General features: G+C 46.5%; 1 non-coding gene and 55 pseudogenes across 1 annotated transcript; all 56 read right to left on the bottom strand.

The window, feature by feature from the left end:
* Window positions 1–93: 93 nt before the first annotated feature.
* On the bottom strand, window positions 94–212 carry LOC140292953 (5S ribosomal RNA; annotated as a pseudogene).
* Window positions 213–481: 269 nt separating this feature from the next.
* LOC140295652 (5S ribosomal RNA) lies at window positions 482–600 on the bottom strand (annotated as a pseudogene).
* A 269-nt stretch (window positions 601–869) lies between these two features.
* LOC140285745 (5S ribosomal RNA) lies at window positions 870–988 on the bottom strand (annotated as a pseudogene).
* Window positions 989–1257: 269 nt separating this feature from the next.
* On the bottom strand, window positions 1258–1376 carry LOC140299159 (5S ribosomal RNA; annotated as a pseudogene).
* A 269-nt stretch (window positions 1377–1645) lies between these two features.
* Window positions 1646–1764, bottom strand: LOC140295035 (5S ribosomal RNA; annotated as a pseudogene).
* Window positions 1765–2036: 272 nt separating this feature from the next.
* On the bottom strand, window positions 2037–2155 carry LOC140282164 (5S ribosomal RNA; annotated as a pseudogene).
* A 397-nt stretch (window positions 2156–2552) lies between these two features.
* Window positions 2553–2671, bottom strand: LOC140292952 (5S ribosomal RNA; annotated as a pseudogene).
* Window positions 2672–2940: 269 nt separating this feature from the next.
* LOC140313148 (5S ribosomal RNA) lies at window positions 2941–3059 on the bottom strand (annotated as a pseudogene).
* Window positions 3060–3331: 272 nt separating this feature from the next.
* On the bottom strand, window positions 3332–3450 carry LOC140320821 (5S ribosomal RNA; annotated as a pseudogene).
* A 269-nt stretch (window positions 3451–3719) lies between these two features.
* LOC140292155 (5S ribosomal RNA) lies at window positions 3720–3838 on the bottom strand (annotated as a pseudogene).
* A 269-nt stretch (window positions 3839–4107) lies between these two features.
* Window positions 4108–4226, bottom strand: LOC140293023 (5S ribosomal RNA; annotated as a pseudogene).
* Window positions 4227–4498: 272 nt separating this feature from the next.
* On the bottom strand, window positions 4499–4617 carry LOC140292154 (5S ribosomal RNA; annotated as a pseudogene).
* Window positions 4618–4886: 269 nt separating this feature from the next.
* Window positions 4887–5005, bottom strand: LOC140294742 (5S ribosomal RNA; annotated as a pseudogene).
* Window positions 5006–5277: 272 nt separating this feature from the next.
* On the bottom strand, window positions 5278–5396 carry LOC140320810 (5S ribosomal RNA; annotated as a pseudogene).
* Window positions 5397–5665: 269 nt separating this feature from the next.
* LOC140292152 (5S ribosomal RNA) lies at window positions 5666–5784 on the bottom strand (annotated as a pseudogene).
* Window positions 5785–6053: 269 nt separating this feature from the next.
* LOC140294445 (5S ribosomal RNA) lies at window positions 6054–6172 on the bottom strand (annotated as a pseudogene).
* Window positions 6173–6444: 272 nt separating this feature from the next.
* On the bottom strand, window positions 6445–6563 carry LOC140320788 (5S ribosomal RNA; annotated as a pseudogene).
* A 269-nt stretch (window positions 6564–6832) lies between these two features.
* On the bottom strand, window positions 6833–6951 carry LOC140294769 (5S ribosomal RNA; annotated as a pseudogene).
* A 269-nt stretch (window positions 6952–7220) lies between these two features.
* Window positions 7221–7339, bottom strand: LOC140290416 (5S ribosomal RNA; annotated as a pseudogene).
* A 237-nt stretch (window positions 7340–7576) lies between these two features.
* On the bottom strand, window positions 7577–7695 carry LOC140291668 (5S ribosomal RNA; annotated as a pseudogene).
* A 269-nt stretch (window positions 7696–7964) lies between these two features.
* On the bottom strand, window positions 7965–8082 carry LOC140293581 (5S ribosomal RNA; annotated as a pseudogene).
* Window positions 8083–8739: 657 nt separating this feature from the next.
* On the bottom strand, window positions 8740–8858 carry LOC140288489 (5S ribosomal RNA; annotated as a pseudogene).
* A 269-nt stretch (window positions 8859–9127) lies between these two features.
* LOC140293211 (5S ribosomal RNA) lies at window positions 9128–9246 on the bottom strand (annotated as a pseudogene).
* Window positions 9247–9515: 269 nt separating this feature from the next.
* Window positions 9516–9634, bottom strand: LOC140281627 (5S ribosomal RNA; annotated as a pseudogene).
* Window positions 9635–9903: 269 nt separating this feature from the next.
* On the bottom strand, window positions 9904–10022 carry LOC140300596 (5S ribosomal RNA; annotated as a pseudogene).
* A 647-nt stretch (window positions 10023–10669) lies between these two features.
* Window positions 10670–10788, bottom strand: LOC140311941 (5S ribosomal RNA; annotated as a pseudogene).
* Window positions 10789–11057: 269 nt separating this feature from the next.
* Window positions 11058–11176, bottom strand: LOC140288385 (5S ribosomal RNA; annotated as a pseudogene).
* A 269-nt stretch (window positions 11177–11445) lies between these two features.
* On the bottom strand, window positions 11446–11564 carry LOC140294281 (5S ribosomal RNA; annotated as a pseudogene).
* A 269-nt stretch (window positions 11565–11833) lies between these two features.
* LOC140289951 (5S ribosomal RNA) lies at window positions 11834–11952 on the bottom strand (annotated as a pseudogene).
* A 237-nt stretch (window positions 11953–12189) lies between these two features.
* LOC140291667 (5S ribosomal RNA) lies at window positions 12190–12308 on the bottom strand (annotated as a pseudogene).
* A 269-nt stretch (window positions 12309–12577) lies between these two features.
* On the bottom strand, window positions 12578–12695 carry LOC140296167 (5S ribosomal RNA; annotated as a pseudogene).
* A 1045-nt stretch (window positions 12696–13740) lies between these two features.
* Window positions 13741–13859, bottom strand: LOC140300299 (5S ribosomal RNA; annotated as a pseudogene).
* A 269-nt stretch (window positions 13860–14128) lies between these two features.
* LOC140288487 (5S ribosomal RNA) lies at window positions 14129–14247 on the bottom strand (annotated as a pseudogene).
* A 269-nt stretch (window positions 14248–14516) lies between these two features.
* On the bottom strand, window positions 14517–14635 carry LOC140295161 (5S ribosomal RNA; annotated as a pseudogene).
* Window positions 14636–14904: 269 nt separating this feature from the next.
* LOC140300595 (5S ribosomal RNA) lies at window positions 14905–15023 on the bottom strand (annotated as a pseudogene).
* A 269-nt stretch (window positions 15024–15292) lies between these two features.
* LOC140295368 (5S ribosomal RNA) lies at window positions 15293–15411 on the bottom strand (annotated as a pseudogene).
* Window positions 15412–15680: 269 nt separating this feature from the next.
* On the bottom strand, window positions 15681–15799 carry LOC140299089 (5S ribosomal RNA). The gene has a single exon (XR_011914671.1). It is a non-coding gene; the product is annotated as a 5S ribosomal RNA (ribosomal RNA).
* Window positions 15800–16068: 269 nt separating this feature from the next.
* Window positions 16069–16187, bottom strand: LOC140289949 (5S ribosomal RNA; annotated as a pseudogene).
* Window positions 16188–16456: 269 nt separating this feature from the next.
* Window positions 16457–16575, bottom strand: LOC140288383 (5S ribosomal RNA; annotated as a pseudogene).
* A 269-nt stretch (window positions 16576–16844) lies between these two features.
* On the bottom strand, window positions 16845–16963 carry LOC140300594 (5S ribosomal RNA; annotated as a pseudogene).
* A 647-nt stretch (window positions 16964–17610) lies between these two features.
* On the bottom strand, window positions 17611–17729 carry LOC140311937 (5S ribosomal RNA; annotated as a pseudogene).
* Window positions 17730–17998: 269 nt separating this feature from the next.
* On the bottom strand, window positions 17999–18117 carry LOC140288382 (5S ribosomal RNA; annotated as a pseudogene).
* Window positions 18118–18386: 269 nt separating this feature from the next.
* LOC140289948 (5S ribosomal RNA) lies at window positions 18387–18505 on the bottom strand (annotated as a pseudogene).
* Window positions 18506–18774: 269 nt separating this feature from the next.
* LOC140289947 (5S ribosomal RNA) lies at window positions 18775–18893 on the bottom strand (annotated as a pseudogene).
* A 237-nt stretch (window positions 18894–19130) lies between these two features.
* On the bottom strand, window positions 19131–19249 carry LOC140291666 (5S ribosomal RNA; annotated as a pseudogene).
* Window positions 19250–19518: 269 nt separating this feature from the next.
* On the bottom strand, window positions 19519–19636 carry LOC140296166 (5S ribosomal RNA; annotated as a pseudogene).
* Window positions 19637–20681: 1045 nt separating this feature from the next.
* LOC140317695 (5S ribosomal RNA) lies at window positions 20682–20800 on the bottom strand (annotated as a pseudogene).
* Window positions 20801–21069: 269 nt separating this feature from the next.
* On the bottom strand, window positions 21070–21188 carry LOC140288486 (5S ribosomal RNA; annotated as a pseudogene).
* A 269-nt stretch (window positions 21189–21457) lies between these two features.
* LOC140274715 (5S ribosomal RNA) lies at window positions 21458–21576 on the bottom strand (annotated as a pseudogene).
* Window positions 21577–21845: 269 nt separating this feature from the next.
* Window positions 21846–21964, bottom strand: LOC140291280 (5S ribosomal RNA; annotated as a pseudogene).
* A 647-nt stretch (window positions 21965–22611) lies between these two features.
* LOC140320777 (5S ribosomal RNA) lies at window positions 22612–22730 on the bottom strand (annotated as a pseudogene).
* Window positions 22731–22999: 269 nt separating this feature from the next.
* LOC140290415 (5S ribosomal RNA) lies at window positions 23000–23118 on the bottom strand (annotated as a pseudogene).
* A 1423-nt stretch (window positions 23119–24541) lies between these two features.
* LOC140292280 (5S ribosomal RNA) lies at window positions 24542–24660 on the bottom strand (annotated as a pseudogene).
* Window positions 24661–24929: 269 nt separating this feature from the next.
* On the bottom strand, window positions 24930–25048 carry LOC140293735 (5S ribosomal RNA; annotated as a pseudogene).
* Window positions 25049–25317: 269 nt separating this feature from the next.
* LOC140300591 (5S ribosomal RNA) lies at window positions 25318–25436 on the bottom strand (annotated as a pseudogene).
* A 647-nt stretch (window positions 25437–26083) lies between these two features.
* On the bottom strand, window positions 26084–26202 carry LOC140267464 (5S ribosomal RNA; annotated as a pseudogene).
* Between the last annotated feature and the right edge of the window lie 219 nt (window positions 26203–26421).

The following is a 26421-nucleotide window of genomic DNA, read 5'->3' as shown; positions in this document are numbered from 1 at the left end:
CAGCAGCAGCTGAAGATGACTAACTTCTTCACGTGTCACAGGGTGATCAGACGTTGCAACAAAAGACATGCAGGTGGTAGAGAGAAGAGAAAAAGCTTACAGCACCTGGTATTCCCAAGCTGTCTCCCATCCAAGTACTAAGGAGGCTCAACCCTGCTTGGCTTCCGAGATCAGACGAGGTCGGGCATGTTCAGGGTGGTGTGGCCGTAAGCAACAATGTGTCTGACAAATGTGCATTATATAAGTACAGGAATCATACGGTTCCTCTATGTAACCAGATAATTGCTGAGAAAGGCTGATGTGTAGTCGGCACATCTTCTTCCCTGACGTCATTATTCTCTTCAGTTGAAACTGAGACTCTCAGATCACTTCGTGTTTGCCAACAAAGCAGCCGCAGCTGAAGATGACCAAATACCTCATGTGTCACAGGGTGATCAGACGTTGCAACAAAAGACATGTAGGTTGTAGAGAGAAGAGAAAACGCTTACAGCACCTGGTATTCCCAAGCAGTCTCCCATTAAAGTACTAACCAGGCCCAACCCTCCTCGGCTTCCGAGATCAGACGAGGTCAGGCTTATTCAGGGTGGTGTGGCCGTAAGGAACAATTTCTGTGACAAATGTGCATTATATAGGTACTGGAATCATACACTTCCTCTATGAAACCAGATAATTGCCGAGAAAGGCTGACTTGTAGTGGGCACATATTCTTCCCTGATGTGATTATTCTCTGCAGCTGAAACTGAGACTCTCAGATCACTCTGTGTCTGCCAACAAAGCAGCAGCAGCTGAAGATGACCAACTTCCTCATGTGTCACAGGGTGATCAGACGTTGCAAAAAAAGACATGCAGGTGGTAGAGAGAAGAGAAAAAGCTTACAGCACCTGGTATTTTCAAGCGGTCTCCCACCCAAGTGCTAACCAGGCCCAACTCTGCTTGGCTTCCGAGATCAGACGAGGTCAGGCATATTCAGGGTGGTGTGGCCGTAAGCAACAATGTCTGTGACAAATGTGCATTATATAAGTACAGGAATCATACGGTTCCTCTATGTAACCAGATAATTGCTGAGAAAGGCTGATGTGTAGTGGGCACATCTTCTTCCCTGACGTGATTATTCTCTTCAGCTGAAACTGAGACTCTCAGATCACTTCGTGTCTTCCAACAAAGCAGCAACAGCTGAAGATGACCAACTTCCTCATGTGTCACAGGGTGATCAGACGTTGCAACAAAAGACATGCAGGTTGTAGAGAGAAGAGAAAACGCTTACAGCACCTGGTATTCCCAAGCAGTCTCCCATTAAAGTACTAACCAGGCCCAACCCTGCTTGGCTTCCGAGATCAGACGAGGTCGGGCTTATTCAGGGTGGTGTGGCCGTAAGCAACAATATCGGTGACAAATGTGCATTATATAGGTACTGGAATCATACACTTCCTCTGTGTAACCAGATAATTGCCGAAAAAGGCTGACTTGTAGTGGGCTCATCTTCCTCCTTGATGTGATTATTCTCTTCAGCTGAAACTGAGACTCTCAGATCACCTCGTGTCTATCAACAAAGCAGCAGCAGCTGAAGATGACCAACTTCTTCACGTGTCACAGGGTGATCAGACGTTGCAACAAAACACATGCAGGTGGTAGAGAGAAGAGAAAAAGCTTACAGCACCTGGTACTCCCAAGCTGTCTCCCATCCAAGTACTAACCAGGTACAACCCTGCTTGGCGTCCGAGATCAGACGAGGTCAGGCTTCTTCAGGGTGGTGTGGCCGTAAGCAACAATGTCTCTGACAAATGTGCATTATATAGGTACTGGAATCATACGGTTCCTCTATGCAACCAGATAATTGCCGAGAAAGGCTGATGTGTAGCGGGCAAATAATCTTCTCTGATGTGATCATTCTCTGCAACTGAAACTGAGACTCTCAGATCACTTCGTGTCTGCCAACAAAGCAGCAGCAGCTGCTGAAGATGACCAACTTCCTCATGTGTCATAGGGTGATCAGACGTTGCAACAAAAGACATGCAGGTGGTAGAGAGAAGAGAAAAAGCTTAAAGCACCTGGTATTCCCAAGAGGTCTTCCATCCAAGTACTAACTAGGCCCAACCCTCCTTGGCTTCCGAGATCAGACGAGGTCGGGCATGTTCAGGGTGGTGTGGCCGTAAGCAACAATGTCTCTGACAAATGTGCATTATATAGGTACTGGAATCATACGGTTCCTCTATGCAACCAGATCATTTCCGAGAAAGGCTGATGTGTAGTGGGCACATCTTCTTCCCTGACGTGATTATTCTCTGCAGCTGAAACTGAGACTCTCAGATCACTTCGTGTCTGCCAACTACGGTTCCTCTATGCAACCAGATAATTGCCGAGAAAGGCTGATGTGTAGCGGGCAAATCATCTTCTCTGATGTGATCATTCTCTGCAACTGAAACTGAGACTCTCAGATCACTTCGTGTCAGCCAACAAAGCAGCAGCAGCTGAAGATGACCAACTTCCTCATGTGTCACAGGGTGATCAGACGTTGCAACAAAAGACATGCAGGTGGTAGAGAGAAGAGAAAAAGCTTACAGCACCTGGTATTCCCAAGCTGTCTCCCATCCAAGTACTAAGGAGGCTCAACCCTGCTTGGCTTCCGAGATCAGACGAGGTCGGGCATGTTCAGGGTGGTGTGGCCGTAAGCAACAATGTGTCTGACAAATGTGCATTATATAAGTACAGGAATCATACGGTTCCTCTATGTAACCAGATAATTGCTGAGAAAGGCTGATCTGTAGTGGGCACATCTTCTTCCCTGAAGTGATTATTCTCTTTAGCTGAAACTGAGACTCTCAGATCACTTCGTGTCTTCCAACAAAGCAGCAGCAGCTGAAGATGGCCAACTTCCTCATGTGTCACAGGGTGATCAGACGTTGCAACAAAAGACATGCAGGTGGTAGAGAGAAGAGAAAAAGCTTAAGGCACCTGGTATTCCCAAGCGGTCTCCCATTGAAGTACTAACCAGGCCCAACCCTGCTTGGCTTCCGAGATCAGACGAGGTTGGGCTTATTCAGGGTGGTGTGGCCATAAGCAACAACATCGGTGACAAATGTGCATTATATAGGTACTGGAATCATACGGTTCCTCTATGCAACCAGATAATTGCCGAGAAAGGCTGATGTGTAGCGGGCAAATCATCTTCTTCCCTGACGTGATAATTTTCTCCAGCTGAACATGAGACTCTCAGATCACTTCGTGTCTGCCAACAAAGCAGCAGAAGCTGAAGATGACCAACTTCCTCATGTGTCACAGGGTGATCAGACGTTGCAACAAAAGACATGCAGGTGGTAGAGAGAAGAGAAAAAGCTTAAGGTACCTGGTATTCCCAAGCGGTCTCCCATTCAAGTACTAACCAGGCCCAACCGTGCTTGGCTTCCGAGATCAGACGAGGTCGGGCTTATTCAGGGTGGTGTGGCCGTAAGCAACAATATCGGTGACAAATGTGCATTATATAGGTACTGGAATCATACACTTCCTCTGTATAACCAGATAATTGCCGAAAAAGGCTGACTTGTAGTGGGTTCATCTTCCTCCTTGATGTGATTATTCTCTGGAGCTGAAACTGAGACTCTCAGATCACCTCGTGTCTATCAACAAAGCAGCAGCAGCTGAAGATGACCAACTTCTTCACGTGTCACAGGGTGATCAGACGTTGCAACAAAAGACATGCAGGTGGTAGAGAGAAGAGAAAAAGCTTACAGCACCTGGTATTCCCAAGCTGACTCCTATCCAAGTACTAACCAGGTACAACCCTGCTTGGCGTCCGAGATCAGACGAGGTCGGGCTTATTCAGGGTGGTGTGGCCGTAAGCAACAATGTCTCTGACAAATGTGCATTATATAGGTACTGGAATCATACGGTTCCTCTATGCAACCAGATAATTGCCGAGAAAGGCTGATGTGTAGCGGACAAATCATCTTCTCTGATGTGATCATTCTCTGCAACTGAAACTGAGACTCTCAGATCACCTCGTGTCTATCAACAAAGCAGCAGCAGCTGAAGATGACCAACTTCTTCACGTGTCACAGGGTGATCAGACGTTGCAACAAAAGACATGCAGGTGGTAGAGAGAAGAGAAAAAGCTTACAGCACCTGGTATTCCAAAGCTGTCTCCTATCCAAGTACTAACCAGGTACAACCCTGCTTGGCGTCCGAGATCAGACGAGGTCGGGCTTATTCAGGGTGGTGTGGCCGTAAGCAACAATGTCTCTGACAAATGTGCATTATATAGGTACTGGAATCATACGGTTCCTCTATGCAACCAGATAATTGCCGAGAAAGGCTGATGTGTAGCGGGCAAATCATCTTCTTCCCTGACGTGATAATTTTCTCCAGCTGAACATGAGACTCTCAGATCACTTCGTGTCTGCCAACAAAGCAGCAGAAGCTGAAGATGACCAACTTCCTCATGTGTCACAGGGTGATCAGACGTTGCAACAAAAGACATGCAGGTGGTAGAGAGAAGAGAAAAAGCTTACAGCACCTGGTATTCCCAAGCTGACTCCTATCCAAGTACTAACCAGGTACAACCCTGCTTGGCGTCCGAGATCAGACGAGGTCGGGCTTATTCAGGGTGGTGTGGCCGTAAGCAACAATGTCTCTGACAAATGTGCATTATATAGGTACTGGAATCATACGGTTCCTCTATGCAACCAGATAATTGCCGAGAAAGGCTGATGTGTAGCGGACAAATCATCTTCTCTGATGTGATCATTCTCTGCAACTGAAACTGAGACTCTCAGATCACCTCGTGTCTATCAACAAAGCAGCAGCAGCTGAAGATGACCAACTTCTTCACGTGTCACAGGGTGATCAGACGTTGCAACAAAAGACATGCAGGTGGTAGAGAGAAGAGAAAAAGCTTACAGCACCTGGTATTCCCAAGCTGTCTCCTATCCAAGTACTAACCAGGTACAACCCTGCTTGGCGTCGGAGATCAGACGAGGTCGGGCTTATTCAGGGTGGTGTGGCCGTAAGCAACAATGTCTCTGACAAATGTGCATTATATAGGTACTGGAATCATACGGTTCCTCTATGCAACCAGATAATTGCCGAGAAAGGCTGATGTGTAGCGGGCAAATCATCTTCTTCCCTGACGTGATAATTTTCTCCAGCTGAACATGAGACTCTCAGATCACTTCGTGTCTGCCAACAAAGCAGCAGAAGCTGAAGATGACCAACTTCCTCATGTGTCACAGGGTGATCAGACGTTGCAACAAAAGACATGCAGGTGGTAGAGAGAAGAGAAAAAGCTTAAGGTACCTGGTATTCCCAAGCGGTCTCCCATTCAAGTACTAACCAGGCCCAACCGTGCTTGGCTTCCGAGATCAGACGAGGTCGGGCTTATTCAGGGTGGTGTGGCCGTAAGCAACAATATCGGTGACAAATGTGCATTATATAGGTACTGGAATCATACACTTCCTCTGTATAACCAGATAATTGCCGAAAAAGGCTGACTTGTAGTGGATTCATCTTCCTCCTTGATGTGATTATTCTCTGGAGCTGAAACTGAGACTCTCAGATCACCTTGTGTCTATCAACAAAGCAGCAGCAGCTGAAGATGACCAACTTCTTCACGTGTCACAGGGTGATCAGACGTTGCAACAAAAGACATGCAGGTGGTAGAGAGAAGAGAAAAAGCTTACAGCACCTGGTATTCCCAAGCTGACTCCTATCCAAGTACTAACCAGGTACAACCCTGCTTGGCGTCCGAGATCAGACGAGGTCGGGCTTATTCAGGGTGGTGTGGCCGTAAGCAACAATGTCTCTGACAAATGTGCATTATATAGGTACTGGAATCATACGGTTCCTCTATGCAACCAGATAATTGCCGAGAAAGGCTGATGTGTAGCGGGGAAATCATCTTCTCTGATGTGATCATTATCTGCAACTGAAACTGAGACTCTCAGATCACTTCGTGTCAGCCAACAAAGCAGCAGCAGCTGAAGATGACCAACTTCTTCACGTGTCACAGGGTGATCAGACGTTGCAACAAAAGACATGCAGGTGGTAGAGAGAAGAGAAAAAGCTTACAGAACCTGGTATTCCCAAGCTGTCTCCTATCCAAGTACTAACCAGGTACAACCCTGCTTGGCGTCCGAGATCAGACGAGGTCGGGCTTATTCAGGGTGGTGTGGCCGTAAGCAACAATGTCTCTGACAAATGTGCATTATATAGGTACTGGAATCATACGGTTCCTCTATGCAACCAGATAATTGCCGAGAAAGGCTGATGTGTAGCGGGCAAATGATCTTCTTCCCTGACGTGATAATTTTCTCCAGCTGAACATGAGACTCTCAGATCACTTCGTGTCTGCCAACAAAGCAGCAGAAGCTGAAGATGACCAACTTCCTCATGTGTCACAGGGTGATCAGACGTTGCAACAAAAGACATGCAGGTGGTAGAGAGAAGAGAAAAAGCTTAAGGTACCTGGTATTCCCAAGCGGTCTCCCATTCAAGTACTAACCAGGCCCAACCGTGCTTGGCTTCCGAGATCAGACGAGGTCGGGCTTATTCAGGGTGGTGTGGCCGTAAGCAACAATATCGGTGACAAATGTGCATTATATAGGTACTGGAATCATACACTTCATCTGTATAACCAGATAATTGCCGAAAAAGGCTGACTTGTAGTGGGTTCATCTTCCTCCTTGATGTGATTATTCTCTGGAGCTGAAACTGAGACTCTCAGATCACCTCGTGTCTATCAACAAAGCAGCAGCAGCTGAAGATGACCAACTTCTTCACGTGTCACAGGGTGATCAGACGTTGCAACAAAAGACATGCAGGTGGTAGAGAGAAGAGAAAAAGCTTACAGCACCTGGTATTCCCAAGCTGTCTCCCATCCAAGTACTAACCAGGTACAACCCTGCTTGGCGTCCGAGATTAGACGAGGTCGGGCTTATTCAGGGTGGTGTGGCCGTAAGCAACAATGTCTCTGACAAATGTGCATTATATAGGTACTGGAATCATACGGTTCCTCTATGCAACCAGATAATTGCCGAGAAAGGCTGATGTGTAGCGGGCAAATCATCTTCTCTGATGTGATCATTATCTGCAACTGAAACTGAGACTCTCAGATCACTTCGTGTCAGCCAACAAAGCAGCAGCAGCTGAAGATGACCAACTTCTTCACGTGTCACAGGGTGATCAGACGTTGCAACAAAAGACATGCAGGTGGTAGAGAGAAGAGAAAAAGCTTACAGCACCTGGTATTCCCAAGCTGTCTCCCATCCAAGTACTAACCAGGTACAACCCTGCTTGGCGTCCGAGATCAGACGAGGTCGGGCTTATTCAGGGTGGTGTGGCCGTAAGCAAAAATGTCTCTGACAAATGTGCATTATATAGGTACTGGAATCATACGGTTCCTCTATGCAACCAGATAATCATCTTCTCTGATGTGATCATTATCTGCAACTGAAACTGAGACTCTCAGATCACTTCGTGTCAGCCAACAAAGCAGCAGCAGCTGAAGATGACCAACTTCCTCATGTGTCACAGGGTGATCAGAAGTTGCAACAAAAGACATGCAGGTGGTAGAGAGAAGAGAAGAAGCTTACAGCACCTGGTATTCCCAAGCAGTCTCCCATCCAAGTACTAAGGAGGCCCAACCCTGCTTGGCTTCCGAGATCAGACGAGGTTGGGCTTATTCAGGGTGGTGTGGCCGTAAGCAACAATATCGGTGACAAATGTGCATTATATAGGTACTGGAATCATACACTTCCTCTGTATAACCAGATAATTGCCGAAAAAGGCTGACTTATAGTGGGTTCATCTTCCTCCTTGATGTGATTATTCTCTGGAGCTGAAACTGAGACTCTCAGATCACCTCGTGTCTATCAACAAAGCAGCAGCAGCTGAAGATGACCAGCTTCTTCACGTGTCACAGGGTGATCAGACGTTGCAACAAAAGACATGCAGGTGGTAGAGAGAAGAGAAAAAGCTTACAGCACCTGGTATTCCCAAGCAGTCTCCCATCAAGTACTAAGCAGGCCTAAACCTGCTTGGCTTCCGAGATCAGATGAGGTCGGGCTTATTCAGGGTGGTTTGGCCGTAAGCGACAATGTCTGTGACAAATGTGCATTATATAGGTACTGGAATCATACGGTTCCTCTATGCAACCAAATAATTGCAGAGAAAAGCTGAATTGTAGTGGGCACATCTTCTTCTCTGATGTGATTATTCTCTCCAGCTGAAACTGAGACTCTCAGATTACCTCATGTCTGCCAACAAAGCAGCAGCAGCTGAAGATGACCAACTTCCTCATGTGTCACAGGGTGATCAGACGTTGCAACAAAACACATGCAGGTGGTAGAGAGAAGAGAAACAGCTTACAGCACCTGGTATTCCCAAGCAGTCTCCCATTGAAGTACAAACAAGACCCAACCCTGCTTGGCTTCCGAGATAAGACAAGGTGGGGCTTATTCAGGGTGGTGTGGCGGTAAGCGACAATATCTGTTACAAATGTGAATTATATAGGTACTGGAATCATACACTTGCTCTATGAAACCAGATAATTGCAGAGAAAGGCTGATGTGTAGTGGGCATATCATCTTCTCTGATGTGATCATTCTCTTCAGCTGAAACTGAGACTCTCAGATCACTTCGTGTCTGCCAACAAAGCAGCAGCTGCTGAAGATGACCAACTTCCTCATGTGTCACAGGGTGATCAGACGTTGCAACAAAAGACATGCAGGTTGTAGAGAGAAGAGAAAACGCTTACAGCACCTGGTATTCCCAAGCAGTCTCCCATTAAAGTACTAACCAGGCCCAACCCTCCTTGGCTTCCGAGATCAGACGAGGTCGGGCTTATTCAGGGTGGTGTGGCCGTAAGGAACAATTTCTGTGACAAATGTGCATTATATAGGTACTGGAATCATACACTTCCTCTATGTAACCAGATAATTGCAGAGAAAGGCTGACTTGTTATGGAAACATCTTCTTCCCTGATGTGATTATTCTCTGCAGCTGAAACTGAGACTCTCAGATCACTTCGTGTCTGCCAACAAAGCAGCAGCAGCTGAAGATGACCAACTTCCTCATGTGTCACAGGGTGATCAGACGTTGCAACAAAAGACATGCAGGTTGTAGAGAGAAGAGAAAACTCTTACAGAACCTGGTATTCCCAAGCAGTCTCCCATTAAAGTACTAACCAGGCCCAACCCTCCTTGGCTTCCGAGATCAGACGAGGTCGGGCTTATTCAGGGTGGTGTGGCCGTAAGGAACAATTTCTGTGACAAATGTGCATTATATAGGTACTGGAATCATACAATTCCTCTATGTAACCAGATAATTGCCGAGAAAGGCTGATGTGTAGTGGGCATATCATCTTCTCTGATGTGATCATTCTCTTCAGCTGAAACTGAGACTCTCAGATCACTTCGTGTCTGCCAACAAAGCAGCAGCAGCTGAAGATGACCAACTTCCTCATGTGTCACAGGGTGATCAGACGTTGCAACAAAACACATGCAGGTGGTAGAGAGAAGAGAAACAGCTTACAGCACCTGGTATTCCCAAGCAGTCTCCCATTGAAGTACTAACCAGGCCCAACCCTCCTTGGCTTCCGAGATCAGACGAGGTCGGGCTTATTCAGGGTGGTGTGGCCGTAAGGAACAATTTCTGTGACAAATGTGCATTATATAGGTACTGGAATCATACAATTCCTCTATGTAACCAGATAATTGCAGAGAAAGGCTGACTTGTTATGGGCAAATCTTCTTCCCTGATGTGATTATTCTCTGCAGCTGAAACTGAGACTCTCAGATCACTTTGTGTCTGCCAACAAAGCAGCAGCAGCTGAAGATGACCAACTTCGTCATGTGTCACAGGGTGATCAGACGTTGCAACAAAAGACATGCAGGTGGTCGAGAGAAGACAAAAAGCTTACAGCTCCTGGTATTCCCAAGCGGTCTCCCATTTAAGTACTAACCAGGCCCAACCCTCCTTGGCTTCCGAGATCAGACGAGGTCGGGCATGTTCAGGGTGGTGTGGCCGTAAGCAACAATGTCTCTGACAAATGTGCATTATATAGGTACTGGAATCATACGGTTCCTCTATGCAACCAGATAATTGCCGAGAAAGGCTGATGTGTAGCGGGCAAATCATCTTCTCTGATGTGATCATTCTCTGCAACTTAAACTGAGACTCTCAGATCACTTCGTGTCAGCCAACAAAGCAGCAGCAGCTGAAGATGACCAACTTCCTCATGTGTCACAGGGTGATCAGACGTTGCAACAAAAGACATGCAGGTGGTAGAGAGAAGAGAAGAAGCTTACAGCACCTGGTATTCCCAAGCAGTCTCCCATCCAAGTACTAAGGAGGTTCAACCCTGCTTGGCTTCCGAGATCAGACATGTTCAGGGTGGTGTGGCCGTAAGCAACAATGTGTCTGACAAATGTGCATTATATAAGTACAGGAATCATACGGTTCCTCTATGTAACCAGATAATTGCTGAGAAAGGCTGATCTGTAGTGGGCACATCTTCTTCCCTGAAGTGATTATTCTCTTTAGCTGAAACTGAGACTCTCAGATCACTTCGTGTCTTCCAACAAAGCAGCAGCAGCTGAAGATGGCCAACTTCCTCATGTGTCACAGGGTGATCAGACGTTGCAACAAAAGACATGCAGGTGGTAGAGAGAAGAGAAAAAGCTTAAGGCACCTGGTATTCCCAAGCGGTCTCCCATTCAAGTACTAACCAGGCCCAACCCTGCTTGGCTTCCGAGATCAGACGAGGTTGGGCTTATTCAGGGTGGTGTGGCCGTAAGCAACAATATCGGTGACAAATGTGCATTATATAGGTACTGGAATCATACACTTCCTCTGTATAACCAGATAATTGCCGAAAAAGGCTGACTTGTAGTGGATTCATCTTCCTCCTTGATGTGATTATTCTCTGGAGCTGAAACTGAGACTCTCAGATCACCTCGTGTCTATCAACAAAGCAGCAGCAGCTGAAGATGACCAACTTCTTCACGTGTCACAGGGTGATCAGACGTTGCAACAAAAGACATGCAGGTGGTAGAGAGAAGAGAAAAAGCTTACAGCACCTGGTATTCCCAAGCTGACTCCAATCCAAGTACTAACCAGGTACAACCCTGCTTGGCGTCCGAGATCAGACGAGGTCGGGCTTATTCAGGGTGGTGTGGCCGTAAGCAACAATGTCTCTGACAAATGTGCATTATATAGGTACTGGAATCATACGGTTCCTCTATGCAACCAGATAATTGCCGAGAAAGGCTGATGTGTAGCGGACAAATCATCTTCTCTGATGTGATCATTCTCTGCAACTGAAACTGAGACTCTCAGATCACCTCGTGTCTATCAACAAAGCAGCAGCAGCTGAAGATGACCAACTTCTTCACGTGTCACAGGGTGATCAGACGTTGCAACAAAAGACATGCAGGTGGTAGAGAGAAGAGAAAAAGCTTACAGCACCTGGTATTCCCAAGCTGTCTCCTATCCAAGTACTAACCAGGTACAACCCTGCTTGGCGTCTGAGATCAGACGAGGTCGGGCTTATTCAGGGTGGTGTGGCCGTAAGCAACAATGTCTCTGACAAATGTGCATTATATAGGTACTGGAATCATACGGTTCCTCTATGCAACCAGATAATTGCCGAGAAAGGCTGATGTGTAGCGGACAAATCATCTTCTCTGATGTGATCATTCTCTGCAACTGAAACTGAGACTCTCAGATCACCTCGTGTCTATCAACAAAGCAGCAGCAGCTGAAGATGACCAACTTCTTCACGTGTCACAGGGTGATCAGACGTTGCAACAAAAGACATGCAGGTGGTAGAGAGAAGAGAAAAAGCTTACAGCACCTGGTATTCCCAAGCTGTCTCCTATCCAAGTACTAACCAGGTACAACCCTGCTTGGCGTCCGAGATCAGACGAGGTCGGGCTTATTCAGGGTGGTGTGGCCGTAAGCAACAATGTCTCTGACAAATGTGCATTATATAGGTACTGGAATCATACGGTTCCTCTATGGAACCAGATAATCATCTTCTCTGATGTGATCATTATCTGCAACTGAAACTGAGACTCTCAGATCACTTCGTGTCAGCCAACAAAGCAGCAGCAGCTGAAGATGACCAACTTCCTCATGTGTCACAGGGTGATCAGAAGTTGCAACAAAAGACATGCAGGTGGTAGAGAGAAGAGAAGAAGCTTACAGCACCTGGTATTCCCAAGCAGTCTCCCATCCAAGTACTAAGGAGGCCCAACCCTGCTTGGCTTCCGAGATCAGACGAGGTTGGGCTTATTCAGGGTGGTGTGGCCGTAAGCAACAATATCGGTGACAAATGTGCATTATATAGGTACTGGAATCATACACTTCCTCTGTATAACCAGATAATTGCCGAAAAAGGCTGACTTATAGTGGGTTCATCTTCCTCCTTGATGTGATTATTCTCTGGAGCTGAAACTGAGACTCTCAGATCACCTCGTGTCTATCAACAAAGCAGCAGCAGCTGAAGATGACCAGCTTCTTCACGTGTCACAGGGTGATCAGACGTTGCAACAAAAGACATGCAGGTGGTAGAGAGAAGAGAAAAAGCTTACAGCACCTGGTATTCCCAAGCAGTCTCCCATCAAATACTAAGCAGGCCTAAACCTGCTTGGCTTCCGAGATCAGACGAGGTCGGGCTTATTCAGGGTGGTGTGGCCGTAAGCGACAATGTCTGTGACAAATGTGCATTATATAGGTACTGGAATCATACGGTTCCTCTACGCAACCAAATAATTGCAGAGAAAAGCTGACTTGTAGTGGGCACATCTTCTTCTCTGATGTGATTATTCTCTCCAGCTGAAACTGAGACTCTCAGATTACCTCATGTCTGCCAACAAAGCAGCAGGAGCTGAAGATGACCAACTTCCTCATGTGTCACAGGGTGATCAGACGTTGCAACAAAAGACATGCAGGTGGTCGAGAGAAGACAAAAAGCTTACAGCACCTGGTAATCCCAAGCAGACTCCCATCTAAGTACTAACCAGGCCCAACCCTACTTGGCTTCCGAGATAAGACAAGGTGGGGCTTATTCAGGGTGGTGTGGCGGTAAGCAAATATATTTGTTACAAATGTGAATTATATAGGTACTGGAATCATACACTTCCTCTATGAAACCAGATAATTGCCGAGAAAGGCTGATGTGTAGTGGGGATATCATCTTCTCTGATGTGATCATTCTCTTCAGCTGAAACTGAGACTCTTAGATCACTTCGTGTCTGCCAACAAAGCAGCAGCAGCTGAAGATGACCAACTTCCTCATGTGTCACAGGGTGATCAGACGTTGCAACAAAACACATGCAGGTGGTAGAGAGAAGAGAAACAGCTTACAGCACCTGGTATTCCCAAGCAGTCTCCCATTGAAGTACAAACCAGACCCAACCCTGCTTGGCTTCCGAGATAAGACAAGGTGGGGCTTATTCAGGGTGGTGTGGCGGTAAGCGACAATATCTGTTACAAATGTGAATTATATAGGTACTGGAATCATACACTTGCTCTATGAAACCAGATAATTGCCGAGAAAGGCTGATGTGTAGTGGGCATATCATCTTCTCTGATGTGATCATTCTCTTCAGCTGAAACTGAGACTCTCAGATCACTTCGTGTCTGCCAACAAAGCAGCAGCTGCTGAAGATGACCAACTTCCTCATGTGTCACAGGGTGATCAGACGTTGCAACAAAAGACATGCAGGTTGTAGAGAGAAGAGAAAACGCTTACAGCACCTGGTATTCCCAAGCAGTCTCCCATTCAAGTACTAACCAGGACCAACCCTGCTTGGCTTCTGAGATCAGACGAGGTCAGGCATGTTCAGGGTGGTGTGGCCGTAAGCAGCAATGTATCTGACAAATGTGCATTATATAGGCACTGGAATCATACGGTTCCTCTATGCAACCAGATAATTGCCGAGAAAGGCTGATGTGTAGCGGGTGTATCATCTTCTCTGATGTGATCATTCTCTTCAGCTGAAACTGAGACTCTCAGATCACTTCGTGTCTGCCAACAAAGCAGCAGCTGCTGAAGATGACCAACTTCCTCATGTGTCACAGGGTGATCAGACGTTGCAACAAAAGACATGCAGGTTGTAGAGAGAAGAGAAAACGCTTACAGCACCTGGTATTCCCAAGCAGTCTCCCATTAAAGTACTAACCAGGCCCAACCCTCCTTGGCTTCCGAGATCAGACGAGGTCGGGCTTATTCAGGGTGGTGTGGCCGTAAGGAACAATTTCTGTGACAAATGTGCATTATATAGGTACTGGAATCATACACTTCCTCTATGTAACCAGATAATTGCAGAGAAAGGCTGACTTGTTATGGAAACATCTTCTTCCCTGATGTGATTATTCTCTGCAGCTGAAACTGAGACTCTCAGATCACTTCGTGTCTGCCAACAAAGCAGCAGCAGCTGAAGATGACCAACTTCCTCATGTGTCACAGGGTGATCAGACGTTGCAACAAAAGACATGCAGGTTGTAGAGAGAAGAGAAAACTCTTACAGAACCTGGTATTCCCAAGCAGTCTCCCATTAAAGTACTAACCAGGCCCAACCCTCCTTGGCTTCCGAGATCAGACGAGGTCGGGCTTATTCAGGGTGGAGTGGCCGTAAGGAACAATTTCTGTGACAAATGTGCATTATATAGGTACTGGAATCATACAATTCCTCTATGTAACCAGATAATTGCAGAGAAAGGCTGATCTGTTATGGGCACATCTTCTTCCCTGATGTGATTATTCTCTGCAGCTGAAACTGAGACTCTCAGATCACTTCGTGTCTGCCAACAAAGCAGCAGCAGCTGAAGATGACCAACTTCGTCATGTGTCACAGGGTGATCAGACGTTGCAACAAAAGACATGCAGGTGGTCGAGAGAAGACAAAAAGCTTACAGCTCCTGGTATTCCCAAGCGGTCTCCCATTTAAGTACTAACCAGGCCCAACCCTCCTTGGCTTCCGAGATCAGACGAGGTCGGGCATGTTCAGGGTGGTGTGGCCGTAAGCAACAATGTCTCTGACAAATGTGCATTATATAGGTACTGGAATCATACGGTTCCTCTATGCAACCAGATAATTGCCGAGAAAGGCTGATGTGTAGCGGGCAAATCATCTTCTCTGATGTGATCATTCTCTGCAACTTAAACTGAGACTCTCAGATCACTTCGTGTCAGCCAACAAAGCAGCAGCAGCTGAAGATGACCAACTTCCTCATGTGTCACAGGGTGATCAGACGTTGCAACAAAAGACATGCAGGTGGTAGAGAGAAGAGAAGAAGCTTACAGCACCTGGTATTCCAGAGCAGTCTCCCATCCAAGTACTAAGGAGGTTCAACCCTGCTTGGCTTCCGAGATCAGACGAGGTCGGGCATGTTCAGGGTGGTGTGGCCGTAAGCAACAATGTGTCTGACAAATGTGCATTATATAAGTACAGGAATCATACGGTTCCTCTATGTAACCAGATAATTGCTGAGAAAGGCTGATCTGTAGTGGGCACATCTTCTTCCCTGAAGTGATTATTCTCTTTAGCTGAAACTGAGACTCTCAGATCACTTCGTGTCTTCCAACAAAGCAGCAGCAGCTGAAGATGGCCAACTTCCTCATGTGTCACAGGGTGATCAGACGTTGCAACAAAAGACATGCAGGTGGTAGAGAGAAGAGAAAAAGCTTACAGCACCTGGTATTCCCAAGCGGTCTCCCATTCAAGTACTAACCAGGCCCAACCCTGCTTGGCTTCCGAGATCAGACGAGGTTGGGCTTATTCAGGGTGGTGTGGCCGTAAGCAACAATATCGGTGACAAATGTGCATTATATAGGTACTGGAATCATACACTTCCTCTGTATAACCAGATAATTGCCGAAAAAGGCTGACTTGTAGTGGATTCATCTTCCTCCTTGATGTGATTATTCTCTGGAGCTGAAACTGAGACTCTCAGATCACCTCGTGTCTATCAACAAAGCAGCAGCAGCTGAAGATGACCAACTTCTTCACGTGTCACAGGGTGATCAGACGTTGCAACAAAAGACATGCAGGTGGTAGAGAGAAGAGAAAAAGCTTACAGCACCTGGTATTCCCAAGCTGTCTCCTATCCAAGTACTAACCAGGTACAACCCTGCTTGGCGTCCGAGATCAGACGAGGTCGGGCTTATTCAGGGTGGTGTGGCCGTAAGCAACAATGTCTCTGACAAATGTGCATTATATAGGTACTGGAATCATACGGTTCCTCTATGCAACCAGATAATTGCCGAGAAAGGCTGATGTGTAGCGGACAAATCATCTTCTCTGATGTGATCATTCTCTGCAACTGAAACTGAGACTCTCAGATCACCTCGTGTCTATCAACAAAGCAGCAGCAGCTGAAGATGACCAACTTCTTCACGTGTCACAGGGTGATCAGACGTTGCAACAAAAGACATGCAGGTGGTAGAGAGAAGAGAAAAAGCTTACAGCACCTGGTATTCCCAAGCTGACTCCAATCCAAGTACTAACCAGGTACAACCCTGCTTGGCGTCCGAGATCAGACGAGGTCGGGCTTATTCAGGGTGGTGTGGCCGTAAGCAACAATGTCTCTGACAAATGTGCATTATATAGGTACTGGAATCATACGGTTCCTCTATGCAACCAGATAATTGCCGAGAAAGGCTGATGTGTAGCGGACAAATCATCTTCTCTGATGTGATCATTCTCTGCAACTGAAACTGAGACTCTCAGATCACCTCGTGTCTATCAACAAAGCAGCAGCAGCTGAAGATGACCAACTTCTTCACGTGTCACAGGGTGATCAGACGTTGCAACAAAAGACATGCAGGTGGTCGAGAGAAGACAAAAAGCTTACAGCTCCTGGTATTCCCAAGCGGTCTCCCATTTAAGTACTAACCAGGCCCAACCCTCCTTGGCTTCCGAGATCAGACGAGGTCGGGCATGTTCAGGGTGGTGTGGCCGTAAGCAACAATGTCTCTGACAAATGTGCATTATATAGGTACTGGAATCATACGGTTCCTCTATGCAACCAGATAATTGCCGAGAAAGGCTGATGTGTAGCGGGCAAATCATCTTCTCTGATGTGATCATTCTCTGCAACTTAAACTGAGACTCTCAGATCACTTCGTGTCAGCCAACAAAGCAGCAGCAGCTGAAGATGACCAACTTCCTCATGTGTCACAGGGTGATCAGACGTTGCAACAAAAGACATGCAGGTGGTAGAGAGAAGAGAAGAAGCTTACAGCACCTGGTATTCCCAAGCAGTCTCCCATCCAAGTACTAAGGAGGTTCAACCCTGCTTGGCTTCCGAGATCAGACATGTTCAGGGTGGTGTGGCCGTAAGCAACAATGTGTCTGACAAATGTGCATTATATAAGTACAGGAATCATACGGTTCCTCTATGTAACCAGATAATTGCTGAGAAAGGCTGATCTGTAGTGGGCACATCTTCTTCCCTGAAGTGATTATTCTCTTTAGCTGAAACTGAGACTCTCAGATCACTTCGTGTCTTCCAACAAAGCAGCAGCAGCTGAAGATGGCCAACTTCCTCATGTGTCACAGGGTGATCAGACGTTGCAACAAAAGACATGCAGGTGGTAGAGAGAAGAGAAAAAGCTTAAGGCACCTGGTATTCCCAAGCGGTCTCCCATTCAAGTACTAACCAGGCCCAACCCTGCTTGGCTTCCGAGATCAGACGAGGTTGGGCTTATTCAGGGTGGTGTGGCCGTAAGCAACAATATCGGTGACAAATGTGCATTATATAGGTACTGGAATCATACACTTCCTCTGTATAACCAGATAATTGCCGAAAAAGGCTGACTTGTAGTGGATTCATCTTCCTCCTTGATGTGATTATTCTCTGGAGCTGAAACTGAGACTCTCAGATCACCTCGTGTCTATCAACAAAGCAGCAGCAGCTGAAGATGACCAACTTCTTCACGTGTCACAGGGTGATCAGACGTTGCAACAAAAGACATGCAGGTGGTAGAGAGAAGAGAAAAAGCTTACAGCACCTGGTATTCCCAAGCTGACTCCAATCCAAGTACTAACCAGGTACAACCCTGCTTGGCGTCCGAGATCAGACGAGGTCGGGCTTATTCAGGGTGGTGTGGCCGTAAGCAACAATGTCTCTGACAAATGTGCATTATATAGGTACTGGAATCATACGGTTCCTCTATGCAACCAGATAATTGCCGAGAAAGGCTGATGTGTAGCGGACAAATCATCTTCTCTGATGTGATCATTCTCTGCAACTGAAACTGAGACTCTCAGATCACCTCGTGTCTATCAACAAAGCAGCAGCAGCTGAAGATGACCAACTTCTTCACGTGTCACAGGGTGATCAGACGTTGCAACAAAAGACATGCAGGTGGTAGAGAGAAGAGAAAAAGCTTACAGCACCTGGTATTCCCAAGCTGTCTCCTATCCAAGTACTAACCAGGTACAACCCTGCTTGGCGTCCGAGATCAGACGAGGTCGGGCTTATTCAGGGTGGTGTGGCCGTAAGCAACAATGTCTCTGACAAATGTGCATTATATAGGTACTGGAATCATACGGTTCCTCTATGCAACCAGATAATTGCCGAGAAAGGCTGATGTGTAGCGGACAAATCATCTTCTCTGATGTGATCATTCTCTGCAACTGAAACTGAGACTCTCAGATCACCTCGTGTCTATCAACAAAGCAGCAGCAGCTGAAGATGACCAACTTCTTCACGTGTCACAGGGTGATCAGACGTTGCAACAAAAGACATGCAGGTGGTAGAGAGAAGAGAAAAAGCTTACAGCACCTGGTATTCCCAAGCTGTCTCCTATCCAAGTACTAACCAGGTACAACCCTGCTTGGCGTCCGAGATCAGACGAGGTCGGGCTTATTCAGGGTGGTGTGGCCGTAAGCAACAATGTCTCTGACAAATGTGCATTATATAGGTACTGGAATCATACGGTTCCTCTATGGAACCAGATAATCATCTTCTCTGATGTGATCATTATCTGCAACTGAAACTGAGACTCTCAGATCACTTCGTGTCAGCCAACAAAGCAGCAGCAGCTGAAGATGACCAACTTCCTCATGTGTCACAGGGTGATCAGAAGTTGCAACAAAAGACATGCAGGTGGTAGAGAGAAGAGAAGAAGCTTACAGCACCTGGTATTCCCAAGCAGTCTCCCATCCAAGTACTAAGGAGGCCCAACCCTGCTTGGCTTCCGAGATCAGACGAGGTTGGGCTTATTCAGGGTGGTGTGGCCGTAAGCAACAATATCGGTGACAAATGTGCATTATATAGGTACTGGAATCATACACTTCCTCTGTATAACCAGATAATTGCCGAAAAAGGCTGACTTATAGTGGGTTCATCTTCCTCCTTGATGTGATTATTCTCTGGAGCTGAAACTGAGACTCTCAGATCACCTCGTGTCTATCAACAAAGCAGCAGCAGCTGAAGATGACCAGCTTCTTCACGTGTCACAGGGTGATCAGACGTTGCAACAAAAGACATGCAGGTGGTAGAGAGAAGAGAAAAAGCTTACAGCACCTGGTATTCCCAAGCAGTCTCCCATCAAATACTAAGCAGGCCTAAACCTGCTTGGCTTCCGAGATCAGACGAGGTCGGGCTTATTCAGGGTGGTGTGGCCGTAAGCGACAATGTCTGTGACAAATGTGCATTATATAGGTACTGGAATCATACGGTTCCTCTATGCAACCAAATAATTGCAGAGAAAAGCTGACTTGTAGTGGGCACATCTTCTTCTCTGATGTGATTATTCTCTCCAGCTGAAACTGAGACTCTCAGATTACCTCATGTCTGCCAACAAAGCAGCAGGAGCTGAAGATGACCAACTTCCTCATGTGTCACAGGGTGATCAGACGTTGCAACAAAAGACATGCAGGTGGTCGAGAGAAGACAAAAAGCTTACAGCACCTGGTAATCCCAAGCAGACTCCCATCTAAGTACTAACCAGGCCCAACCCTACTTGGCTTCCGAGATAAGACAAGGTGGGGCTTATTCAGGGTGGTGTGGCGGTAAGCAAATATATTTGTTACAAATGTGAATTATATAGGTACTGGAATCATACACTTCCTCTATGAAACCAGATAATTGCCGAGAAAGGCTGATGTGTAGTGGGGATATCATCTTCTCTGATGTGATCATTCTCTTCAGCTGAAACTGAGACTCTTAGATCACTTCGTGTCTGCCAACAAAGCAGCAGCAGCTGAAGATGACCAACTTCCTCATGTGTCACAGGGTGATCAGACGTTGCAACAAAACACATGCTGGTGGTAGAGAGAAGAGAAACAGCTTACAGCACCTGGTATTCCCAAGCAGTCTCCCATTGAAGTACAAACCAGACCCAACCCTGCTTGGCTTCCGAGATAAGACAAGGTGGGGCTTATTCAGGGTGGTGTGGCGGTAAGCGACAATATCTGTTACAAATGTGAATTATATAGGTACTGGAATCATACACTTGCTCTATGAAACCAGATAATTGCCGAGAAAGGCTGATGTGTAGTGGGCATATCATCTTCTCTGATGTGATCATTCTCTTCAGCTGAAACTGAGACTCTCAGATCACTTCGTGTCTGCCAACAAAGCAGCAGCTGCTGAAGATGACCAACTTCCTCATGTGTCACAGGGTGATCAGACGTTGCAACAAAAGACATGCAGGTTGTAGAGAGAAGAGAAAACGCTTACAGCACCTGGTATTCCCAAGCAGTCTCCCATTCAAGTACTAACCAGGACCAACCCTGCTTGGCTTCTGAGATCAGACGAGGTCGGGCATGTTCAGGGTGGTGTGGCCGTAAGCAGCAATGTATCTGACAAATGTGCATTATATAGGCACTGGAATCATACGGTTCCTCTATGCAACCAGATAATTGCCGAGAAAGGCTGATGTGTAGCGGGTGTATCATCTTCTCTGATGTGATCATTCTCTTCAGCTGAAACTGAGACTCTCAGATCACTTCGTGTCTGCCAACAAAGCAGCAGCTGCTGAAGATGACCAACTTCCTCATGTGTCACAGGGTGATCAGACGTTGCAACAAAAGACATGCAGGTTGTAGAGAGAAGAGAAAACGCTTACAGCACCTGGTATTCCCAAGCAGTCTCCCATTAAAGTACTAACCAGGCCCAACCCTCCTTGGCTTCCGAGATCAGACGAGGTCGGGCTTATTCAGGGTGGTGTGGCCGTAAGGAACAATTTCTGTGACAAATGTGCATTATATAGGTACTGGAATCATACACTTCCTCTATGTAACCAGATAATTGCAGAGAAAGGCTGACTTGTTATGGAAACATCTTCTTCCCTGATGTGATTATTCTCTGCAGCTGAAACTGAGACTCTCAGATCACTTCGTGTCTGCCAACAAAGCAGCAGAAAATGAAGATGACCAACTTCCTCATGTGTCACAGGGTGATCAGACGTTGCAACAAAAGACATGCAGGTGGTAGAGAGAAGAGAAAAAGCTTAAGGCACCTGGTATTCCCAAGCAGTCTCCCATTCAAGTACTAACCAGGCCCAACCCTGCTTGGCTTCCGAGATCAGACGAGGTTGGGCTTATTCAGGGTGGTGTGGCCATAAGCAACAATATTGGTGAAAAATGTGCATTATATAGGTACTGGAATCATACACTTCCTCTGTATAACCAGATAATTGCCGAAAAAGGCTGACTTGTAGTGGGTTCATCTTCCTCCTTGATGTGATTATTCTCTGCAGCTGAAACTGAGACTCTCAGATCACCTCGTGTCTATCAACAAAGCAGCAGCAGCTGAAGATGACTAACTTCTTCACGTGTCACAGGGTGATCAGACGTTGCAACAAAAGACATGCAGGTGGTAGAGAGAAGAGAAAAAGCTTACAGCGCCTGGTATTCCCAAGCTGTGTCCCATCCAAGTACTAACCAGGTACAACCCTGCTTGGCGTCCGAGATCAGATGAGGTCGGGCTTATTCAGGGTGGTGTGGCCGTAAGCAACAATGTCTCTGACAAATGTGCATTATATAGGTACTGGAATCATACGGTTCCTCTATGCAACCAGATAATTGCCGAGAAAGGCTGATGTGTAGCGGGCAAATCATCTTCTCTGATGTGATCATTCTCTGCAACTTAAACTGAGACTCTCAGATCACTTCGTGTCAGCCAACAAAGCAGCAGCAGCTGAAGATGACCAACTTCCTCATGTGTCACAGGGTGATCAGACGTTGCAACAAAAGACATGCAGGTGGTAGAGAGAAGAGAAAAAGCTTACAGCACCTGGTATTCCCAAGCAGTCTCCCATCCAAGTACTAAGGAGGCTCAACCCTGCTTGGCTTACGAGATCAGGCATGTTCAGGGTGGTGTGGCCGTAAGCAACAATGTGTCTGACAAATGTGCATTATATAAGTACAGGAATCATACGGTTCCTCTATGTAACCAGATAATTGCTGAGAAAGGCTGATCTGTAGTGGGCACATCTTCTTCCCTGACGTGATAATTTTCTCCAGCTGAACATGAGACTCTCAGATCACTTCGTGTCTGCCAACAAAGCAGCAGAAGCTGAAGATGACCATCTTCCTCATGTGTCACAGGGTGATCAGACGTTGCAACAAAAGACATGCAGGTGGTAGAGAGAAGAGAAAAAGCTTAAGGTACCTGGTATTCCCAAGCGGTCTCCCATTCAAGTACTAACCAGGCCCAACCGTGCTTGGCTTCCGAGATCAGACGAGGTCGGGCTTATTCAGGGTGGTGTGGCCGTAAGCAAAAATATCGGTGACAATTGTGCATTATATAGGTACTGGAATCATACACTTCCTCTGTATAACCAGATAATTGCCGAAAAAGGCTGACTTGTAGTGGGTTCATCTTCCTCCTTGATGTGATTATTCTCTGCAGCTGAAACTGAGACTCTCAGATCACCTCGTGTCTATCAACAAAGCAGCAGCAGCTGAAGATGACTAACTTCTTCACGTGTCACAGGGTGATCAGACGTTGCAACAAAAGACATGCAGGTGGTAGAGAGAAGAGAAAAAGCTTACAGCACCTGGTATTCCCAAGCTGTCTCCCATCCAAGTACTAACCAGGTACAACCCTGCTTGGCGTCCGAGATCAGACGAGGTCGGGCTTATTCAGGGTGGTGTGGCCGTAAGCAACAATGTCTCTGACAAATGTGCATTATATAGGTACTGGAATCATACGGTTCCTCTATGCAACCAGATAATTGCCGAGAAAGGCTGATGTGTAGCGGGCAAATCATCTTCTCTGATGTGATCATTCTCTGCAACTTAAACTGAGACTCTCAGATCACTTCGTGTCAGCCAACAAAGCAGCAGCAGCTGAAGATGACCAACTTCCTCATGTGTCACAGGGTGATCAGACGTTGCAACAAAAGACATGCAGGTGGTAGAGAGAAGAGAAAAAGCTTACAGCACCTGGTATTCCCAAGCAGTCTCCCATCCAAGTACTAAGGAGGCTCAACCCTGCTTGGCTTACGAGATCAGGCATGTTCAGGGTGGTGTGGCCGTAAGCAACAATGTGTCTGACAAATGTGCATTATATAAGTACAGGAATCATACGGTTCCTCTATGTAACCAGATAATTGCAGAGAAAGGCTGACTTGTTATGGGCACATCTTCTTCCCTGATGTGATTATTCTCTGCAGCTGAAACTGAGACTCTCAGATCACTTCGTGTCTGCCAACAAAGCAGCAGCAGCTGAAGATGACCAACTTCGTCATGTGTCACAGTGTGATCAGACGTTGCAACAAAAGACATGCAGGTGGTCGAGAGAAGACAAAAAGCTTACAGCACCTGGTAATCCCAAGCAGTCTCCCATCTAAGTACTAACCAGGCCCAACCCTACTTGGCTTCCGAGATAAGACAAGGTGGGGCTTATTCAGGGTGGTGTGGCGGTAAGCAAATATATTTGTTACAAATGTGAATTATATAGGTACTGGAATCATACACTTCCTCTATGAAACCAGATAATTGCCGAGAAAGGCTGATGTGTAGTGGGCATATCATCTTCTCTGATGTGATCATTCTCTTCAGCTGAAACTGAGACTCTTAGATCACTTCGTGTCTGCCAACAAAGCAGCAGCAGCTGAAGATGACCAACTTCCTCATGTGTCACAGGGTGATCAGACGTTGCAACAAAACACATGCAGGTGGTAGAGAGAAGAGAAACAGCTTACAGCACCTGGTATTCCCAAGCAGTCTCCCATTGAAGTACAAACCAGACCCAACCCTGCTTGGCTTCCGAGATAAGACAAGGTGGGGCTTATTCAGGGTGGTGTGGCGGTAAGCGACAATATCTGTTACAAATGTGAATTATATAGGTACTGGAATCATACACTTGCTCTATGAAACCAGATAATTGCCGAGAAAGGCTGATGTGTAGTGGGCATATCATCTTCTCTGATGTGATCATTCTCTTCAGCTGAAACTGAGACTCTCAGATCACTTCGTGTCTGCCAACAAAGCAGCAGCTGCTGAAGATGACCAACTTCCTCATGTGTCACAGGGTGATCAGACGTTGCAACAAAAGACATGCAGGTTGTAGAGAGAAGAGAAAACGCTTACAGCACCTGGTATTCCCAAGCAGTCTCCCATTAAAGTACTAACCAGGCCCAACCCTCCTTGGCTTCCAAGATCAGACGAGGTCGGGCTTATTCAGGGTGGTGTGGCCGTAAGGAACAATTTCTGTGACAAATGTGCATTATATAGGTACTGGAATCATACACTTCCTCTATGTAACCAGATAATTGCAGAGAAAGGCTGACTTGTTATGGAAACATCTTCTTCCCTGATGTGATTATTCTCTGCAGCTGAAACTGAGACTCTCAGATCACTTCGTGTCTGCCAACAAAGCAGCAGCAGCTGAAGATGACCAACTTCCTCATGTGTCACAGGGTGATCAGACGTTGCAACAAAAGACATGCAGGTTGTAGAGAGAAGAGAAAACGCTTACAGAACCTGGTATTCCCAAGCAGTCTCCCATTAAAGTACTAACCAGGCCCAACCCTCCTTGGCTTCCGAGATCAGACGAGGTCGGGCTTATTCAGGGTGGTGTGGCCGTAAGGAACAATTTCTGTGACAAATGTGCATTATATAGGTACTGGAATCATACAATTCCTCTATGTAACCAGATAATTGCAGAGAAAGGCTGACTTGTTATGGGCACATCTTCTTCCCTGATGTGATTATTCTCTGCAGCTGAAACTGAGACTCTCAGATCACTTCGTGTCTGCCAACAAAGCAGCAGCAGCTGAAGATGACCAACTTCCTCATGTGTCACAGGGTGATCAGACGTTGCAACAAAAGACATGCAGGTGGTCGAGAGAAGACAAAAAGCTTACAGCTCCTGGTATTCCCAAGCGGTCTCCCATTTAAGTACTAACCAGGCCCAACCCTCCTTGGCTTCCGAGATCAGACGAGGTCGGGCATGTTCAGGGTGGTGTGGCCGTAAGCAACAATGTCTCTGACAAATGTGCATTATATAGGTACAGGAATCATACGGTTCCTCTATGCAACCAGATAATTGCCGAGAAAGGCTGATGTGTAGCGGGCAAATCATCTTCTCTGATGTGATCATTCTCTGCAACTTAAACTGAGACTCTCAGATCACTTCGTGTCAGCCAACAAAGCAGCAGCAGCTGAAGATGACCAACTTCCTCATGTGTCACAGGGTGATCAGACGTTGCAACAAAAGACATGCAGGTGGTAGAGAGAAGAGAAAAAGCTTACAGCACCTGGTATTCCCAAGCAGTCTCCCATCCAAGTACTAAGGAGGCTCAACCCTGCTTGGCTTACGAGATCAGGCATGTTCAGGGTGGTGTGGCCGTAAGCAACAATGTGTCTGACAAATGTGCATTATATAAGTACAGGAATCATACGGTTCCTCTATGTAACCAGATAATTGCTGAGAAAGGCTGATCTGTAGTGGGCACATCTTCTTCCCTGACGTGATAATTTTCTCCAGCTGAACATGAGACTCTCAGATCACTTCGTGTCTGCCAACAAAGCAGCAGAAGCTGAAGATGACCAACTTCCTCATGTGTCACAGGGTGATCAGACGTTGCAACAAAAGACATGCAGGTGGTAGAGAGAAGAGAAAAAGCTTAAGGTACCTGGTATTCCCAAGCGGTCTCCCATTCAAGTACTAACCAGGCCCAACCGTGCTTGGCTTCCGAGATCAGACGAGGTCGGGCTTATTCAAGGTGGTGTGGCCGTAAGCAAAAATATCGGTGACAATTGTGCATTATATAGGTACTGGAATCATACACTTCCTCTGTGTAACCAGATAATTGCCGAAAAAGGCTGACTTGTAGTGGGTTCATCTTCCTCCTTGATGTGATTATTCTCTTCAGCTGAAACTGAGACTCTCAGATCACTTCGTGTCTGCCAACAAAGCAGCAGAAAATGAAGATGACCAACTTCCTCATGTGTCACAGGG

This window comes from Leuresthes tenuis, unplaced genomic scaffold, assembly GCF_036924035.1.
Source record: "Leuresthes tenuis unplaced genomic scaffold, fLeuTen1.0.hap1 SCAF_1, whole genome shotgun sequence".
NCBI classification, from domain to species: domain Eukaryota; kingdom Metazoa; phylum Chordata; class Actinopteri; order Atheriniformes; family Atherinopsidae; genus Leuresthes; species Leuresthes tenuis.
Note: the sequence above shows the minus strand (reverse complement) of the source record. Positions and strands in the feature narration are given on the sequence as shown.